The 22,523-nt window shown below is 36.5% G+C and overlaps 1 protein-coding gene across 6 annotated transcripts in view; it reads right to left on the bottom strand.

The window, feature by feature from the left end:
- The window catches only part of LOC123755258 (putative neural-cadherin 2), an 872,905-nt gene that overhangs the window by 516,070 nt on the left and 334,312 nt on the right, over positions 1 to 22,523 (bottom strand). The gene's annotated exons all lie outside the window — the stretch shown is intronic.

The raw sequence follows: 22,523 nt of genomic DNA, 5'->3' as shown, positions 1-22,523 counted from the left end.
ATTCTTTTTCCTTTTCCTGCTGCATTATTATCTCCTCCATCTTCCCTTCCTCCTCCTCCTCCTCCTCTTCCTCCTCCTCCTCTTCCTCTTTCTCCTCATTCTCTTCCTCTTCCTCTTTTCCAACTTGCACAACCACTTTCCTCCACAACTTTAAGACCAGATTCGGCAAAAAATTTGACTGTCAGAATATTTCAATTACACCACAACACTTACAACAAGGCTAATAGGCGGGTCCTTATGAGCTAAACCTTACTTCCTTATAGTCACTGATAGGTCAGTACCTTTACTCATCCACCACCAGCTCACGGGGAATGTAAAAATAGAGAATGACTGCAGGAAGTTACATGAAGACCTTGATAAACTCCAAGTGCGGTCATAAAATGGTTGTTGGAATTCAATCCCAATAAGTGAAAGGTAGATAGAGAGAGGAGACCACACTATCTACACCATAAGGGAAAGGTAACTACAGGAATCGGAACGAAAGAACGATTTGGGGTTATCTATCGTTCTAACACAAACCCCAAAGGCACACATAGAATAAAAATAGCAGCATCCTAACCCGTTCTCTTAACACTTACGTCGCTTTTCGCTCGTATGCACTACGGCCAAAAATGGCCATATTTTAAATAACAAAAAATTTAAATTAATTTTCCAAATGAAATTTACCCAAGAGCAGCAAGTTAAGGGTCCTCTTCTAGGTTAGGAGGGCAGGAAATTCTCCTAAGGTTTCAAAACGTCATAAAAACCGTTAATTTAATATGTCCTCTCCTCACCTAACCTAGTAGGCCTGAAGACCCAAAACAGAAAACGGGACAGTACGTCTATTTCGTGAGCCGATTTCATTTTATCTTACGACCATTTTTGGCCTCAGTGCGCATTTGAGCGAAAAGCGACCTAATTTATAAGAGGATGGTGTGGGCAGATATGAGAACATCCTTTAGAAATGAAAATGAGGACTTCTGCAAGACACTCTACACAACATTTGTTACACTAATACTGAAATACGCTGCATCGGAATGGAATCCTCACCTTGTGAATCATTTCGCAAAAATCTTAAAAGTTCAATTTCTTGCATAAGATTAGTGTCAGAACTAGTTAAGCTTCTAGAATGAGCCAATAAAACTAAATCTAACACCCCTAGAGGATAGAAGGAACAGAAGAGGGATATGATCACAACATACAAGATACTGAGGAAAATAGATTAGGTGGACAAGGATAGCCTCTTCAGACTGAGAGAAAGTAGCACAAGATGATACAGGTGGAAGCTGGAAACACAAATGAGCTGAAGGAATGTAAGAAAGTACTCATACCCTGTACGGGTAGTTAACCAGTTAAGTACACTGAAAGAAGAAGTTGTAGAAGCCACCTCCATCCACAACTCTAAATCCAGATTCGACAAAGAATTTGAACGTCAAAATAGTTAAAATTGTGATATAACAATTACATGAAGGGGCATGAAGAGCTAGTCCTCACTCGAACCGTAGTCACTGACAGGTGAATTCTACCAGGTAAGTAGGCGATGTGGAGAGAGGATGGGGGGACCTGATGCATGGGTAACAGCTTCTTCCCCAATATCTACCTACACAGGCCACTCCAGACCGACAACCAGAGCGCAACTCCATAGTCTCCTGAGACTGATGGATGCCTACCACTAGGTAATCCCGCCCCCCACTCGTCCCACCTCATGCTCGTATCCTCAGTCCCACATATCATTCGGAAGGAGGAAAGTTTCACCATCAACCAGGCCCACCTAAAAAAATAACGCCGTTTTCCGTTTTCCAAAGAAATTATATAATAATCCTCTATGATTGCTGTTTCCCTCGTCGTTATTGCGTTTTTTAGCGTTATTCTTATCTTTATCGCTATTTGTTATAGACGTCATTGTTAACATTTTATCCAGTTTTCTGTTTTATTAAGAATGTGATTTCCAAACTTCATATTTTTCATTTATATATTGTTTTGCGGGATTTTGGTTCCAAGACGTACGTCTGGTTCCATGCACTCTTGGTTCTACTCTTGGTTCTACGCAATCGTGGTTCCACTCCTGGTTCCACGCACTCGTGGTTCCACTCCTGGTTCCACGCACTCCTGTTCCACTCCTGGTTCCACGCACTCCTGGTTCCACTCCTGGTTCCACTCCTGGTTCCTCTCCAGGTTCCACTCCAGGTTCCACTCCTGGTTCTACTCCAGGTTCCACTCCTGGTTCCACTCCTGGTTCTACTCCTGGTTCCACTCCTGGTTCTACTCCAGGTTCCACTCCTGGTTCTACTCCAGGTTCCACTCCTGGTTCTACTCCAGGTTCCACTCCTGGTTCTACTCCAGGTTCCACTCCTGGTTCTACTCCAGGTTCCACTCCTGGTTCCACTCCTGGTTCGTCGCACTCTGAGGTGTCAAGTCTTGGTCATGGTTGAAGGAGTAGTGGAGGTCCATTAAGAGCTCTCCACATCATACTCAACACGGCGCATTTACAGCGTAATCCCCTACAAATGTAAACAAGTAAATGTAAATGATTGTAATAATTAACGCACCTCAATATTGACGTTTTCTATGTATCGACTTCGACACGTTAGGTAGGTTGCAAGGGTTCGTACGTTTATGGGTAGACAAAAGCATTGAATTTTTGTTTAATTGAATTAAGATGTCGTATCTTATTAGCATTCATTCATTCAATGAATGCTGTCATTTCAATGAATGCCTAGGCAATGTTAGCGCAATATGCCAGTCATTTTGTGCAATTTGCATAAAAGGCTTTTGAGGTTCAGTTGTATTTTCGACGTGAAAACATATGAGAATCATCGCGAATTGATATGTCAAGCTGAAAAATTAGGTCAGCAAAGGATTTAACTTAAGCAAGATATGATTCTCCTCTTTTGTTAAGTCTCCCTTTTGTTTCCCCGCTCCTCCACTCTCGTTTTCTTCAAACTAATTGTTTTTCTGAATTATCTGTCTTCATATCATAATGAATTAGTGAGTTTTAATTAATTATAAATGCCAATTTAAAGCTGTCATCATACATAAAGACTCTACAAAACTAAAAAAAACGATAGAAAAATCGAGTATACATACCTCGAAATATACCATGCTTCCTCTATGTATATACGATATGTATAACTTGATTTTGAATGAAATCACTTGAATAATTGTCATAATATTTTAGCGATCAGTTATTTCTGTTGTAAATGTCTCTTTATTCATATTATTTTCAGGTGGATTATTTCATTTTCCTTTCCTCCAGTCTTCGTAAAACAAAATTCTATTTGATTTCATGGCAAAATAAATGGAGTTAATTTAGCTTTTCCGAGCGCAATATTTTTTTTATATATTTTAATTGAAATACTATACTGGTAGGTCATCCATTCTCTGTGCTGTGAGCACACGAGTCAGTGTGAACGTGAGTCACGGTATATATATATATATATATATATATATATATATATATATATATATATATATGTCGTACCTAGTAGCCAGAACTCACTTCTCAGCCTACTATTCAAGGCCCGATTTGCCTAATAAGCCAAGTTTTCCTGAATTAATATATTTACTATAATTTTTTTATTATGAAATGATAAAGCTACCCTTTTCTCTATGTATGAGGTCAATTTTTTTTTATTGGAGTTAAAATTAACGTAGATATATGACCGAACCTAACCAACCCTACCTAACCTAACCTAACCTATATTTATAGGTAAGGTTAGGTTAGGTAGCCAAAAAAAGCTAGGTTAGGTTAGGTTAGGTAGGTTAGGTAGACGAAAAAACATTAATTCATGAAAACTTGGCTTATTAGGCAAATCGGGCCTTGAATAGTAGGCTGAGAAGTGCGTTCTGGCTATTAGGTACGACATATATATATATATATATATATATATATATATATATATATATATATATATATATATATATATATATATATATATATGTCGTACCTAGTAGCCACAACGCACTTCTCAGCCTACTATGCAAGGCCCGATTTGCCTAATAAGCCAAGTTTTCCCGAATCAATATATTTTCTCTAATTTTTTTCTTATGAAATGATAAAGCTACCCATTTCAATATGAATGAGGTCAATTTTTTTTTATTGGAGTTAAAATTAACGTAGATATATGACCGAACCTAACCAACCCTACCTAACCTAACCTAACCTATCTTTATAGGTTAGATTTGGTTAGGTAGCCGAAAAAGTTAGGTTAGGTTTGGTTAGGTAGGTTAGGTAGCCGAAAAAAAATTAATTCATGAAAACTTGGCTTATTAGGCAAATCGGGACTTGCATAGTAGGCTGAGAAGTGCGTTCTGGCTACTAGGTACGACATATATGACCGAAAAAGTAAGATTAATAATTCTAACACGAATTTTCTCAATCTTTCGTACATTTCTTTTCACTGCTGGTGGTAATTCAAAAATCAATTCTCCAAAATTCATTTTTATTTCTAGTCTGACGCGACACTTAAGCGCGTTTCGTAAAACTTATTACATTTTCAAAGACTTTAGTTTACACATACACAACTGAATAGAACTTACACATCTCCGATTTGTTTATATCTACATTTGAGTGAGGTGGATGGGGTGAGGTGGTATTAATAGGGTATTAAATTCATCAACACAAGACAGAACACGAAACAATGGGTATTGAATGGAAGTGATTGGAGAAAGCCTATTGGTCCATATTTCTTGATGCTTCTATATTGGAGCGGAGTCTTGAGGTGGGTAGAATATAGTTGTGCATTAATTGGCTGTTGATTGCTGGTGTTGACTTCTTAATGTGTAGTGCCTCGCAAACGTCAAGCCGTCTGCTATCGCTGTATCTATCGATGATTTCTGTGTTGTTTACTAGGATTTCTCTGGCGATGGTTTGGTTGTGGGAAGAGATTATATGTTTCTTAATGGAGCCCTGTTGCTTATGCATCGTTAAACGCCTAGAAAGAGATGTTGTTGTCTTGCCTATATACTGGGTTTTTTGGAGCTTACAGTCCCCAAGAGGGCATTTGAAGGCATAGACGACGTTGGTCTCTTTTAAAGCGTTTTGCTTTGTGTCTGGAGAGTTTCTCATGAGTAGGCTGGCCGTTTTTCTGGTTTTATAGTAAATCGTCAGTTGTATCCTCTGATTTTTGTCTGTAGGGATAACGTTTCTATTAACAATATCTTTCAGGACCCTTTCCTCCGTTTTATGAGCTGTGGAAAAGAAGTTCCTGTAAAATAGTCTAATAGGGGGTATAGGTGTTGTGTTAGTTGTCTCTTCAGAGGTTGCATGGCTTTTCACTTTCCTTCTTATGATGTCTTCGACGAAACCATTGAAGAAGCCGTTGTTGACTAGGACCTGCCTTACCCTACAGAGTTCTTCGTCGACTTGCTTCCATTCTGAGCTGTGGCTGAGAGCACGGACGACATATGCGTTAACAACACTCCTCTTGTACCTGTCTGGGCAGTCGCTGTTGGCATTTAGGCACATTCCTATGTTCGTTTCCTTAGTGTAGACTGCAGTGTGGAAACCTCGGTTAGAATCGGTTAGAATTATTAATCTTACTTTTTCGGTCATATTTAATAATATATGTCTACAGGAAAGACTGCTTCCAAAATATACTAATATATATATATATAAATATATATATATATATATATATATATATATATATATATATATATATATATATATATATATCTTCGCACGTCGTAAGGAGGATGTGTTGACAAGAAGATCAAAGATGAAGAGGCCCAGGAAAGGTCGAGCCAGACGGGGGAAGATTGGATTATGTTGCATGCAATGGAACTGAAAACACCGTGTTTTTTTTAAGGAGCACGACTTCGTGTCCGAATCAAATTTTAAGAAATGTGCCGATTTATATGCATATGCTTATATGCATATATATATATATATATATATATATATATATATATATATATATATATATATATATATATATATATATGTCGTACCTAGTAGCCAGAACGCACTTCTCAGCCTACTATTCAAGGCCCGATTTGCCTAATAAGCCAAGTTTTCCTGAATTAATATATTTTCTCTAATTTTTTTCTTATCAAATGATAAAGCTACCCATTTCATAACGTATGAGGTCAATTTTTTTTTATTGGAGTTAAAATTAACGTAGATATATGACCGAACCTAACCAACCCTACCTAACCTAACCTAACCTATCTTTATAGGTTAGGTTAGGTTAGGTAGCCGAAAAAGTTAGGTTAGGTTAGGTTAGGTAGGTTAGGTAGTCGAAAAACAACTAATTCATGAAAACTTGGCTTATTAGGCAAATTGGGCCTTGCATAGTAGGCATAGAAGTGCGTTCTGGCTACTAGGTACGACATATATATATATATATATATATATATATATATATATATATATATATATATATATATATATATATATATATATATATATATATATATATATATACATGTAGTGGGGTATACATGGTGATGTCTGGGCACAGTTGGATTAGTGTTTCAAAGGCAGGAATAAGAAACATCTCACCAGACAGAAGTAACACATATCTAAAGTGCAGCAACACCTCACAAGGAGGAAGCAACAACAACAAACAACACCAAGAAACCATTCTGCAACATCAACAAACAACAACAAACCACCAGCACCCCCAAACAAGTAAACAACAACTCACCAAGAAACACACAGAGACTCTCTGACCTCCTGTGTACAGAAATACCACGCCGGAAAGGGAAGGGCCATGACCCCGACATCAAAGGTACTCCAGGTCTGTGTTCTCCAGACTGCCACCGGAGGGCAAAAACCAGGAATGGTCTATATATAAATTTGCTCTGATACCTCGAAGGCTATTTTTGAGCTCCGTCTCCCTTGATGTCTAAAGATGAAGTCTGTGTAGCCCTCGAAGTCATTTTTTTTTTTTTGCTTACTGAGGGAAAAAATTGCATTTTTTCCCTTGTGGGGTAAAATGAGTTCTTTTTATTTCTTAAGGGAAATTTTTTTTCTTATTTTTCTTACTAGGGCAACTAAGCAGTTGTGTTTGTTAACAGTATTATAATAACTAATTGTTTAATAATTTTTATTTACTTTATTTAAATTTAAATTTATTTACTACCCAAAAATGAGGTGAATGGAGAATATATTACATTAACTTTACTGTCGTTCCTGTTTTTTCCCCTTTCATAAGTCATATAAAAAATAATGTTAATCCATGTTATTGGGTGAAAGGAAAATAGTTGTAACCCACAGTCTCTAAGGAACACAGAACAAGACACGGTAATTAAATTATTGTATCTGAAGGAGTTGGCATAAATATGTGAATTACACTAAAAAAAAGAGAATCATAATATCATTCTAATTAACAATATGAAGATTGAGTTCACACCTCATCAGGCAGAAGAAAGAAATAGGATTAGGAATATGTGAGAGAGAAAAAGAGAAAGAGAGAGAGTCACAGTTGACTTCTATATATATATATATATATATATATATATATATATATATATATATATATATATGTCGTACCTAGTTGCCAGAATGCACTTCTCGGCCTACTATGCAAGGCCCGATTTGCCTAACAAGCCTAGTTTTCCTGAATTAATATATTTTCTCTAATTTTTTTCTTATGAAATGATAAAGCTACCCATTTCATTATGTATGAGGTAAATTTTTTTTTATTGGAGTTAAAATTAACGTAGATATATGACCGAACCTAACCAACCCTACCTAACCTAACCTAACCTATCTTTATAGGTTAGGTTAGGTTAGGTAGCCGAAAAAGTTAGGTAAGGTTAGGTTAGGTAGGTTAGGTAGTCGAAAAACAATTAATTCATGAAAACTTGGCTTATTAGGCAAATTGGGCCTTGCATAGTAGGCTGAGAATTGTGTTCTGGCTACTAGGTACGACATATATATATATATATATATATATATATATGTCGTACCTAGTAGCCAGAACGCACTTTTTGGCCTATTATTCAAGGCCCGATTTGCCTAATAAGCCAAGTTTTCCTGAATTAATACATTTTCTCTAATTTTTTTCTTATGAAATGATAAAGCTACCCATTTCATTATGTATGAGGTCAATTTTTTTTTATTGGAGTTAAAATTACCGTAGATATACGACCGAAACTAACCAACCCTACCTAACCTAACCTAACCTATCTTTATAGGTTAGGTTAGGTTAGGTAGCCGAAAAAGTTAGGTTAGGTTAGGTTAGGTAGGTTAGGTAGTCGAAAAACAATTAATTCATGAAAACTTGGCTTATTAGGCAAATCGGGCCTTGCATAGTAGGCTGAAAAGTGCGTTCTGGCTACTAGGTACGACATATATATATATATATATATATATATATATATATATATATATATATATATATATATATATATATATATATATATATGTCGTACCTAGTAGCCAGAACGCATTTCTCAGCCTAATATGCAAGGCCCAATTTGCGTAATAAGTCAAATTTTCATGAATTAATTGTTTTTCGACTACCTAACATACCTAACCTAACCTAACCTAACTTTTTCGGCTACCTAACCTAACCTAACCTATAAAGATAGGTTAGGTTAGGTTAGGTAGGGTTGGTTAGGTTCTGTCATATATCTACGTTAATTTTACCTCCAATAAAAAAAAATTGACCTCATACATAATGAAATGGGTACCTTTATCATTTTATATGAAAAAAAATTGAGAAAATATATTAATTCAGGAAAACTTGGCTTATTAGGCAAATCGGGCCTTGCATTGTAGGCTGAGAATTGCGTTCTGGCTACTAGGTACGACATATATATATATATATATAAATTTATATATATATATATATATATATATATATATATATATATATATATATATATATATATATATATATATATATATACATATATATATATATATATATATATATATATATATATATATATATGTCGTACCTAATGGCCAGAACTCACTTCTTGGCCTACTATGCAAGGCCCGATTTGCCTAATAAGCCAAGTTTTCATGAATTAATGTTTTTTCGACTACCTAACCTACCTAACCTAACCTAACCTAACTTTTTCTGCTACCTAACCCAACCTAACCTATAAAGATAGGTTAGGTTAGGTTAGGTAGGGTTGGTTAGGTTCGGTCATATATCTACGTTAATTTTAACTCTAATAAAAAAAAATTGACCTCATACAAAATGAAAAGTTTAGCTTTATCATTTCACAAGAAAAAAATTAGAGAAAATATATTAATTCAGAAAAACTTGGCTTATTAGGCAAATCGGGCCTTGCATAGTAGGCTGAGAAGTGAGTTCTGGCTACTAGGTACGACATATATATATATATATATATATATATATATATATATATATATATATATATATATATATATATATATATATATATATATATATATATATATGTACTTAGAAGAGTCGAGATTTAAAGTAAATACTGATTACATATATCCTGAAAAATATATCTTTTAGTGTTAAGATAGGTAATATATCGTGTACACAGGTAAATATATCTTATACACAGGTAAATATATCCTGTTCACAGGTAAATATGTCCTGTTCACAGGTAAATATGACCAGTTCACAGGTTAATATGGCATAAATGCTCACAGGTTGTTTAATATTTGCCATAAGACGGCTAAGAGTTCTTTGAGCACCGCTAACATAAATGTATTCTCTCATGTGTGTGTGTCTCTTTCTCTCTATCTCTATTAAGAAGCCAATTTACTTTGAACTTAACGTTGAACTTTGACCTTCACAGCCGGTCAAAGTTCACCACGTCCCTCCAGAGGCCTGAGGGTACACATCTGTGATCTGAAAACGGTGATTGAATTTTATTTCATCCAGTGATATCGAGTTTGACTCGTAACAAGGGCGGAGAGTGTTGGATTACGAGTCAGTTGAAGCTAAATGTCTTCAGAATAACCACATCAAACCTGGTCTTATTAAGAGCACAAATGGTCCACATATATGTCAGTATATACAAGATGTTTGCTTAGCAAACGATTCATTTCGACATTGATAACTCGATAAGTGTCTATGGGAGTCCAGGCATTTATCATTTATACCTGGGAAAGTTCATGTATTTATAATTTATGCCTTAGGGAGTCCAAGGATGGAGGTTCGATCCCATTGTATGGCTGCAGTATTGATTATATTTATTTATCATAGCATTGTAGCCCAATTAACAGAGCAAAATGAAAGGTGTTTCTAAGCACTACAGGGCTTGTGTCAGTCGACTCACTGCACCAGCAGGAGCAGCACCACCACTAATAGCATCAACCTCAGCAGATTCACTAGCATGGCATCAACGCTAGCAGCATCACTAGCAAAGACAGCATCACTAGCAAAGGCAGCATCACTAGCAAAGGCAGCATCACAAGCAAAGGCAGTATCACTAGCAAAGGCAGCATCACAAGCAAAGGCAGCATCACTAGCAAAGGCAGCATCACTAGCAAAGGCAGCATCACAAGCAAAGGCAGCATCACTAGCAAAGGCAGCATCACAAGCAAAGGCAGCATCACTAGCAAAGGTAGCATCACTAGCAAAGGCAGCATCACTAGCAAAGGCAGCATCACTAGCAAAGGCAGCATCACTAGCAAAGGTAGCATCACTAACAAAGGCAGCATCACTAGCAAAGGCATCATCACTAGCAAAGGCAGCATCACTAGCAAAGGCAGCATCACTAGCAAAGGTAGCATCACTAGCAAAGGCAGCATCACTAGCAAAGGCAGCATCACTAGCAAAGGCAGCATCACTAGCAAAGGTAGCATCACTAGCAAAGGCAGCATCACTAGCAAAGGCAGCATCACTAGCAAAGGTAGCATCACTAGCAAAGGCAGCATCACTAGCAAAGGTAGCATCACTAGCTAAGGTAGCATCACTAGCAAAGGCAGCATCACTAGCAAAGGCAGCATCACTAGCAAAGGTAGCATCACTAGCAAAGGCAGCATCACTAGCAAAGGCAGCATCACTAGCAAAGGTAGCATCACTAACAAAGGCAGCATCACTAGCAAAGGCATCATCACTAGCAAAGGCAGCATCACTAGCAAAGGCAGCATCACTAGCAAAGGTAGCATCACTAGCAAAGGCAGCATCACTAGCAAAGGTAGCATCACTAGCAAAGGCAGCATCACTAGCAAAAGCAGCATCAACACCACAACACGTCTACCTGGACCCAGTGAATAAGTCACAGTTAAAAAACTATTCAACCAAGAACGAAAGAAAAAAGACGTCAAGAAAAATCTTGCACGATGTAAAGTTTGTATGAATAGAGTTCTGATTTCTTGAGCAATTAGGACTAAATCGAGTAGTAAACTCGACGTGTAAATATCTCATCACTTGAGCAGCCTCAGAGGTTCGGAGGCCGGGAGCTGAAGACATTTACTGTCCTATGAAAACATGGTTCATTAAAACTTCTTCCGTTATTGATGAGAGTTACTCCTACGTATAGTAAACTCCTATAAATAGTAAACTCCAACATATAGTAAACTCCTATGTATAGTAAACTCCTATGTATAGTAAACTCTTATGCATAGTAAACTCGTATGCATAGTAAACTCCTATGCATAGTAAACTCCTATGCATAGTAAACTCCTATGCATAGTAAACTCCTATGTATAGTAAACTCCTATGTATAGTAAACTCCTATGTATAGTAAACTCCTATGTATAGTAAACTCCAATGTATAGTAAACTACGTTAAACTCCTACGTATAGTTAACTCCGACAAACAATGAACGGGACTGAGGTGCTGTGTTCAGAAGAAATTTTATAATTTTATGAACTTTCCAATTAAAAAAAATGAATATGGTAAATATACTTTGAAATATAACCCAACTCTTAAGATCCCACGAGGCTGAAATATAATTCACGGAGAGAAGCCATTTTGAGTCAGTCTCCACTTGACTCTTGTCGAGGTCGGACGTGTTCCAGCATCCCTCACCAGCCTATTAACTTCTTAGTCTAGTGTCATCTGTCTTAAGATGGCAGCTCTGGTATGCTTTGCTCTTTCGTACTTCTTGATTATATTATTTTATTTGACTTCGGACAAAGACGTATTTAGATTTTGACAAGATGAATTGGAGACATTGAAATGGTTGATTAGAAATTTTCTTCAGTGGATGGAAGATATATGGAGAGTGGATTTAAGTATAGACAATGTTTATCTCATCGATATTTTCTAAATAGGAACTAATTATTTTCAAGTCTTCCTTCAACTTGAAAATAATTAGTTCCTAGCTTTAAAGTATTATCATTTAATGGCCGAATGAACACAAGTAACTTGAAAAAAAAAAAAAAAAAAATTCTAGTTTTTTTTTTCCATGTCTTCAGGTTTCAGGTGATTGAAAATTAAATCAACAATATAGGAAACAAAGCGGCCACTATGTGTCCGACGAAGTCTCTCCCATCCATGCTCCTTAATAAAAAAAAGTACAGATACTTCCTTATTTATATATATATATATATATATATATATATATATATATATATATATATATATATATATATATATTTATTTATATATATATATATATATATATATATATATATATATATATATATATATATATATATATATATATATATATATATATATACTTGCCTAAACCACAAGTGAAAGGTAAACACACATCAGGCACCCACCCCTGCAAGTAACTCGAACTCAGAAAGCTCAGGTGTTCTCGCACCTGAGCATAACTGATACACTAACCACTACACCACCCAGACCCTACAAAAGGGAACGAAACTTCGGAGTTTATCCGCAACATTTCCATCCCCTGAGGGCACATGGGTGATAAACAGTCAGATTACGTTTTTCATCAAACAATTGCATTACCAGGGAGAACTTGGGCCGTTTATTCACACATATACTTGAATAAAAGAAAATTTTTTTTAAAAAAATTCAAAAATTTTCAACAATCAAATTCAAAATAAAAAATTTTGCTAGATATATCCTACTTATATATATGTGTTAGATTAAAGACCTGCCCGAAACGCTATGCGTGTTAGTGGATTTACAAGAATGTAAAAACATGAATGCTATCAACACAATGAAAAATATGAAGTTGAAATACCACGAACCATTCATCCCAGCTGGCTTAACAGCTGACATGACAGACTATTCAATAAAATAAATATTGCAGAACAAAGCCTCTCTCTCTCTCTCTCTCTCTCTCTCTCTCTCTCTCTCTCTCTCTCTCTCTCTCTCTCTCTCTCTCTCTCTCTCTCTCTCTCTCTTTCTCCCTCTCTGCAATATTCACATTCACTGGTGTAATGAACTCCAAATAAAAGCAACACTATGCATGCCATAATGCAACAATCCCATAAAATTGTCCATCCAACTGTTCTTACTCAACAAAATCAGCAAAAATAACATAAGTGAAACCCAAATCAAAGTCTTAGGAAGCTTTGATTATTCACAACCTAATTATTTCACACACAAATTTAATAAATTGGAAGTTTTTTTAAAAACAAACATTCAGTATACTTTATTGTTCAAATTCAACATTCCATAACGTATCCAATATTCCGCCTTATAAATCAAATCAAACTCTTTTGTCTTAAATCGTCGTTCATTCACAATTGAATTTAAACAACATTTGTATAGAAGTTATAATACTTTATAAGGCTTCATGAAAGGCACTAAATTAAGACAAAATAACAGCAATCAAAATCTTAATGCAATCAAAGTCTAAACGAATTCTCATAAATACTGCTGCATCAAAATCCCTCATTCTGAGTACGTACTTGCTCAGCTGTACTTTGCTGAGTTCTTTCCGTTGGTAGAGTTGCTAACGGAACTACTATAGCGATATCCACCTATCAGCGCACGTTAGTACTGCATTAACAGACTCACCAACAGAAATACAATAACGATATTCCCCCTTTTCGAGGGGATTTACACAGCGTTTACCCCCTCCATGACTCTGTTAACAGTCGCCCTAACAGAACTATAATAGCTACGTCTGTCGGAAATCCGACACACATGTTAACATTTTATAGTTAGCCATTACCAGAGTTAAAGAAAATAGGAGTTTTCGTAACGTCATCACAACAGACTCGTATTTGCATCACGTGTATATATAAATATTTAAGCTCCCACAATTATTCTTTAAAGCCACAGTCTAGTGTTAACACTTAATAAAATAGTATTCACTATAACTGGCTCTTAGATAATTATACCTGTAGGAACACCACAGGTTCCCTTGCTATTGTTAAAAATGTTGACCAAACCACACACTAGAAGATGAAGGGACGACGACGTTTTGGTCCGTCCTGGACCATTCTCAAGTCGATTGTGAGTGGTCCACGACAATCGACTTGAGAATTTTCCAGGACGGACCAAAACGTCGTCGTCCCTTCATTTTCTAGTGTGTGGTTTGGTCAACACTTTCCTACCCTTGCTGCTCCACAGATGCCACATGAGTGCCAGCCTAGTACATAGTAACTAGACTACATGTGCCACACCCTAATTTGATGTAGTCGCACAGCCTAATCAGGCTATATCTACCTACTCGGATAAGAATTAATGTTTATACTAACTTATGTTTATCATAACATTTGAAGTACTAACCTTACTGTAGTCTAAGCCACCATATGTGGTATAATTTATACTCAACATATGGTAAATGTTTATAGTTTATTGATATATCCACTCATTGTGGTATAAGTTTTAAACATTCCTTCAACATAGAAATTCATCTAAAATTCATCTGCTTTATTAATTAGAAAGTCTTTAAATGAAGACAGTTTTATGTTTTTTGTTCGTTGTTGTCAACTCTGATATGTCAGTATTTATTTCCTTCTGTTTAAACACCGTTAATCTTCTTTTACAACAGTACTGTTGTACTATTCTGTTAATTAATGGGATAACAGGAATAATCCCGTGCGCATTTGTATCTAAAGTTACCTGTTTGGTACACCTATGGCATACCTTGTAAATATTGGAATATACCTTGCACGTTGTCAAGATTTGACAAACGTCAAATTTTAAGTGTTTTTTCCCTTGCCAGAAGCGTTTGACCGCACCGAGTCACTGGAGGTCGGACGATGGATGGCGTGGCCGAGGTTGCGTAAATATTGCGCTCGTTTAGATTTCACTAGAGCGTCGTAATTTTAACGTTGGGGGTTGATAGCCCCATAACTGTCAGGATTTAAGTGTGTGGACAAGAATGGCAAACATTCAACATGCTGGGGTGAGGGTTATTATCGGTCTCCTTTCTTAGTCTTATTCTCCTCTTGTATGGTTTTCTAGTTTGTTATCTTGTTATCTTTGACGGTTCCTCTTCCTTGTCCTAACTCCTTCTTCCTGCCTTCTTCTTTTTTCCTTCCTTTTTCCCCTTCTTCTAATACTCTTGCCACTTTCCATCATACTTTTTCTTCAATTTCTCTTTCTGCTTCCTTTCTTGATATTATAATTTTTATTATTTTGCTATTCTTTTTCCTTTTCCTGCTGCATTATTATCTCCTCCATCTTCCCTTCCTCCTCCTCCTCCTCCTCTTCCTCCTCCTCCTCTTCCTCTTTCTCCTCATTCTCTTCCTCTTCCTCTTTTCCAACTTGCACAACCACTTTCCTCCACAACTTTAAGACCAGATTCGGCAAAAAATTTGACTGTCAGAATATTTCAATTACACCACAACACTTACAACAAGGCTAATAGGCGGGTCCTTATGAGCTAAACCTTACTTCCTTATAGTCACTGATAGGTCAGTACCTTTACTCATCCACCACCAGCTCACGGGGAATGTAAAAATAGAGAATGACTGCAGGAAGTTACATGAAGACCTTGATAAACTCCAAGTGCGGTCATAAAATGGTTGTTGGAATTCAATCCCAATAAGTGAAAGGTAGATAGAGAGAGGAGACCACACTATCTACACCATAAGGGAAAGGTAACTACAGGAATCGGAACGAAAGAACGATTTGGGGTTATCTATCGTTCTAACACAAACCCCAAAGGCACACATAGAATAAAAATAGCAGCATCCTAACCCGTTCTCTTAACACTTACGTCGCTTTTCGCTCGTATGCACTACGGCCAAAAATGGCCATATTTTAAATAACAAAAAATTTAAATTAATTTTCCAAATGAAATTTACCCAAGAGCAGCAAGTTAAGGGTCCTCTTCTAGGTTAGGAGGGCAGGAAATTCTCCTAAGGTTTCAAAACGTCATAAAAACCGTTAATTTAATATGTCCTCTCCTCACCTAACCTAGTAGGCCTGAAGACCCAAAACAGAAAACGGGACAGTACGTCTATTTCGTGAGCCGATTTCATTTTATCTTACGACCATTTTTGGCCTCAGTGCGCATTTGAGCGAAAAGCGACCTAATTTATAAGAGGATGGTGTGGGCAGATATGAGAACATCCTTTAGAAATGAAAATGAGGACTTCTGCAAGACACTCTACACAACATTTGTTACACTAATACTGAAATACGCTGCATCGGAATGGAATCCTCACCTTGTGAATCATTTCGCAAAAATCTTAAAAGTTCAATTTCTTGCATAAGATTAGTGTCAGAACTAGTTAAGCTTCTAGAATGAGCCAATAAAACTAAATCTAACACCCCTAGAGGATAGAAGGAACAGAAGAGGGATATGATCACAACATACAAGATACTGAGGAAAATAGATTAGGTGGACAAGGATAGCCTCTTCAGACTGAGAGAAAGTAGCACAAGATGATACAGGTGGAAGCTGGAAACACAAATGAGCTGAAGGAATGTAAGAAAGTACTCATACCCTGTACGGGTAGTTAACCAGTTAAGTACACTGAAAGAAGAAGTTGTAGAAGCCACCTCCATCCACAACTCTAAATCCAGATTCGACAAAGAATTTGAACGTCAAAATAGTTAAAATTGTGATATAACAATTACATGAAGGGGCATGAAGAGCTAGTCCTCACTCGAACCGTAGTCACTGACAGGTGAATTCTACCAGGTAAGTAGGCGATGTGGAGAGAGGATGGGGGGACCTGATGCATGGGTAACAGCTTCTTCCCCAATATCTACCTACACAGGCCACTCCAGACCGACAACCAGAGCGCAACTCCATAGTCTCCTGAGACTGATGGATGCCTACCACTAGGTAATCCCGCCCCCCACTCGTCCCACCTCATGCTCGTATCCTCAGTCCCACATATCATTCGGAAGGAGGAAAGTTTCACCATCAACCAGGCCCACCTAAAAAAATAACGCCGTTTTCCGTTTTCCAAAGAAATTATATAATAATCCTCTATGATTGCTGTTTCCCTCGTCGTTATTGCGTTTTTTAGCGTTATTCTTATCTTTATCGCTATTTGTTATAGACGTCATTGTTAACATTTTATCCAGTTTTCTGTTTTATTAAGAATGTGATTTCCAAACTTCATATTTTTCATTTATATATTGTTTTGCGGGATTTTGGTTCCAAGACGTACGTCTGGTTCCATGCACTCTTGGTTCTACTCTTGGTTCTACGCAATCGTGGTTCCACTCCTGGTTCCACGCACTCGTGGTTCCACTCCTGGTTCCACGCACTCCTGTTCCACTCCTGGTTCCACGCACTCCTGGTTCCACTCCTGGTTCCACTCCTGGTTCCTCTCCAGGTTCCACTCCAGGTTCCACTCCTGGTTCTACTCCAGGTTCCACTCCTGGTTCCACTCCTGGTTCTACTCCTGGTTCCACTCCTGGTTCTACTCCAGGTTCCACTCCTGGTTCTACTCCAGGTTCCACTCCTGGTTCTACTCCAGGTTCCACTCCTGGTTCTACTCCAGGTTCCACTCCTGGTTCTACTCCAGGTTCCACTCCTGGTTCCACTCCTGGTTCGTCGCACTCTGAGGTGTCAAGTCTTGGTCATGGTTGAAGGAGTAGTGGAGGTCCATTAAGAGCTCTCCACATCATACTCAACACGGCGCATTTACAGCGTAATCCCCTACAAATGTAAACAAGTAAATGTAAATGATTGTAATAATTAACGCACCTCAATATTGACGTTTTCTATGTATCGACTTCGACACGTTAGGTAGGTTGCAAGGGTTCGTACGTTTATGGGTAGACAAAAGCATTGAATTTTTGTTTAATTGAATTAAGATGTCGTATCTTATTAGCATTCATTCATTCAATGAATGCTGTCATTTCAATGAATGCCTAGGCAATGTTAGCGCAATATGCCAGTCATTTTGTGCAATTTGCATAAAAGGCTTTTGAGGTTCAGTTGTATTTTCGACGTGAAAACATATGAGAATCATCGCGAATTGATATGTCAAGCTGAAAAATTAGGTCAGCAAAGGATTTAACTTAAGCAAGATATGATTCTCCTCTTTTGTTAAGTCTCCCTTTTGTTTCCCCGCTCCTCCACTCTCGTTTTCTTCAAACTAATTGTTTTTCTGAATTATCTGTCTTCATATCATAATGAATTAGTGAGTTTTAATTAATTATAAATGCCAATTTAAAGCTGTCATCATACATAAAGACTCTACAAAACTAAAAAAAACGATAGAAAAATCGAGTATACATACCTCGAAATATACCATGCTTCCTCTATGTATATACGATATGTATAACTTGATTTTGAATGAAATCACTTGAATAATTGTCATAATATTTTAGCGATCAGTTATTTCTGTTGTAAATGTCTCTTTATTCATATTATTTTCAGGTGGATTATTTCATTTTCCTTTCCTCCAGTCTTCGTAAAACAAAATTCTATTTGATTTCATGGCAAAATAAATGGAGTTAATTTAGCTTTTCCGAGCGCAATATTTTTTTTATATATTTTAATTGAAATACTATACTGGTAGGTCATCCATTCTCTGTGCTGTGAGCACACGAGTCAGTGTGAACGTGAGTCACGGTATATATATATATATATATATATATATATATATATATATATATATATATATATGTCGTACCTAGTAGCCAGAACTCACTTCTCAGCCTACTATTCAAGGCCCGATTTGCCTAATAAGCCAAGTTTTCCTGAATTAATATATTTACTATAATTTTTTTATTATGAAATGATAAAGCTACCCTTTTCTCTATGTATGAGGTCAATTTTTTTTTATTGGAGTTAAAATTAACGTAGATATATGACCGAACCTAACCAACCCTACCTAACCTAACCTAACCTATATTTATAGGTAAGGTTAGGTTAGGTAGCCAAAAAAAGCTAGGTTAGGTTAGGTTAGGTAGGTTAGGTAGACGAAAAAACATTAATTCATGAAAACTTGGCTTATTAGGCAAATCGGGCCTTGAATAGTAGGCTGAGAAGTGCGTTCTGGCTATTAGGTACGACATATATATATATATATATATATATATATATATATATATATATATATATATATATATATATATATATATATATATATGTCGTACCTAGTAGCCACAACGCACTTCTCAGCCTACTATGCAAGGCCCGATTTGCCTAATAAGCCAAGTTTTCCCGAATCAATATATTTTCTCTAATTTTTTTCTTATGAAATGATAAAGCTACCCATTTCAATATGAATGAGGTCAATTTTTTTTTATTGGAGTTAAAATTAACGTAGATATATGACCGAACCTAACCAACCCTACCTAACCTAACCTAACCTATCTTTATAGGTTAGATTTGGTTAGGTAGCCGAAAAAGTTAGGTTAGGTTTGGTTAGGTAGGTTAGGTAGCCGAAAAAAAATTAATTCATGAAAACTTGGCTTATTAGGCAAATCGGGACTTGCATAGTAGGCTGAGAAGTGCGTTCTGGCTACTAGGTACGACATATATGACCGAAAAAGTAAGATTAATAATTCTAACACGAATTTTCTCAATCTTTCGTACATTTCTTTTCACTGCTGGTGGTAATTCAAAAATCAATTCTCCAAAATTCATTTTTATTTCTAGTCTGACGCGACACTTAAGCGCGTTTCGTAAAACTTATTACATTTTCAAAGACTTTAGTTTACACATACACAACTGAATAGAACTTACACATCTCCGATTTGTTTATATCTACATTTGAGTGAGGTGGATGGGGTGAGGTGGTATTAATAGGGTATTAAATTCATCAACACAAGACAGAACACGAAACAATGGGTATTGAATGGAAGTGATTGGAGAAAGCCTATTGGTCCATATTTCTTGATGCTTCTATATTGGAGCGGAGTCTTGAGGTGGGTAGAATATAGTTGTGCATTAATTGGCTGTTGATTGCTGGTGTTGACTTCTTAATGTGTAGTGCCTCGCAAACGTCAAGCCGTCTGCTATCGCTGTATCTATCGATGATTTCTGTGTTGTTTACTAGGATTTCTCTGGCGATGGTTTGGTTGTGGGAAGAGATTATATGTTTCTTAATGGAGCCCTGTTGCTTATGCATCGTTAAACGCCTAGAAAGAGATGTTGTTGTCTTGCCTATATACTGGGTTTTTTGGAGCTTACAGTCCCCAAGAGGGCATTTGAAGGCATAGACGACGTTGGTCTCTTTTAAAGCGTTTTGCTTTGTGTCTGGAGAGTTTCTCATGAGTAGGCTGGCCGTTTTTCTGGTTTTATAGTAAATCGTCAGTTGTATCCTCTGATTTTTGTCTGTAGGGATAACGTTTCTATTAACAATATCTTTCAGGACCCTTTCCTCCGTTTTATGAGCTGTGGAAAAGAAGTTCCTGTAAAATAGTCTAATAGGGGGTATAGGTGTTGTGTTAGTTGTCTCTTCAGAGGTTGCATGGCTTTTCACTTTCCTTCTTATGATGTCTTCGACGAAACCATTGAAGAAGCCGTTGTTGACTAGGACCTGCCTTACCCTACAGAGTTCTTCGTCGACTTGCTTCCATTCTGAGCTGTGGCTGAGAGCACGGACGACATATGCGTTAACAACACTCCTCTTGTACCTGTCTGGGCAGTCGCTGTTGGCATTTAGGCACATTCCTATGTTCGTTTCCTTAGTGTAGACTGCAGTGTGGAAACCTCGGTTAGAATCGGTTAGAATTATTAATCTTACTTTTTCGGTCATATTTAATAATATATGTCTACAGGAAAGACTGCTTCCAAAATATACTAATATATATATATATAAATATATATATATATATATATATATATATATATATATATATATATATATATATATATATATATCTTCGCACGTCGTAAGGAGGATGTGTTGACAAGAAGATCAAAGATGAAGAGGCCCAGGAAAGGTCGAGCCAGACGGGGGAAGATTGGATTATGTTGCATGCAATGGAACTGAAAACACCGTGTTTTTTTTAAGGAGCACGACTTCGTGTCCGAATCAAATTTTAAGAAATGTGCCGATTTATATGCATATGCTTATATGCATATATATATATATATATATATATATATATATATATATATATATATATATATATATATATATATATATATGTCGTACCTAGTAGCCAGAACGCACTTCTCAGCCTACTATTCAAGGCCCGATTTGCCTAATAAGCCAAGTTTTCCTGAATTAATATATTTTCTCTAATTTTTTTCTTATCAAATGATAAAGCTACCCATTTCATAACGTATGAGGTCAATTTTTTTTTATTGGAGTTAAAATTAACGTAGATATATGACCGAACCTAACCAACCCTACCTAACCTAACCTAACCTATCTTTATAGGTTAGGTTAGGTTAGGTAGCCGAAAAAGTTAGGTTAGGTTAGGTTAGGTAGGTTAGGTAGTCGAAAAACAACTAATTCATGAAAACTTGGCTTATTAGGCAAATTGGGCCTTGCATAGTAGGCATAGAAGTGCGTTCTGGCTACTAGGTACGACATATATATATATATATATATATATATATATATATATATATATATATATATATATATATATATATATATATATATATATATATATATATATATATATACATGTAGTGGGGTATACATGGTGATGTCTGGGCACAGTTGGATTAGTGTTTCAAAGGCAGGAATAAGAAACATCTCACCAGACAGAAGTAACACATATCTAAAGTGCAGCAACACCTCACAAGGAGGAAGCAACAACAACAAACAACACCAAGAAACCATTCTGCAACATCAACAAACAACAACAAACCACCAGCACCCCCAAACAAGTAAACAACAACTCACCAAGAAACACACAGAGACTCTCTGACCTCCTGTGTACAGAAATACCACGCCGGAAAGGGAAGGGCCATGACCCCGACATCAAAGGTACTCCAGGTCTGTGTTCTCCAGACTGCCACCGGAGGGCAAAAACCAGGAATGGTCTATATATAAATTTGCTCTGATACCTCGAAGGCTATTTTTGAGCTCCGTCTCCCTTGATGTCTAAAGATGAAGTCTGTGTAGCCCTCGAAGTCATTTTTTTTTTTTTGCTTACTGAGGGAAAAAATTGCATTTTTTCCCTTGTGGGGTAAAATGAGTTCTTTTTATTTCTTAAGGGAAATTTTTTTTCTTATTTTTCTTACTAGGGCAACTAAGCAGTTGTGTTTGTTAACAGTATTATAATAACTAATTGTTTAATAATTTTTATTTACTTTATTTAAATTTAAATTTATTTACTACCCAAAAATGAGGTGAATGGAGAATATATTACATTAACTTTACTGTCGTTCCT

This window comes from Procambarus clarkii, chromosome 20, assembly GCF_040958095.1.
Source record: "Procambarus clarkii isolate CNS0578487 chromosome 20, FALCON_Pclarkii_2.0, whole genome shotgun sequence".
In the NCBI taxonomy this organism is placed as follows: Eukaryota; Metazoa; Arthropoda; class Malacostraca; order Decapoda; family Cambaridae; genus Procambarus; species Procambarus clarkii.
This window is presented reverse-complemented; position numbering and strand designations above follow the sequence as displayed.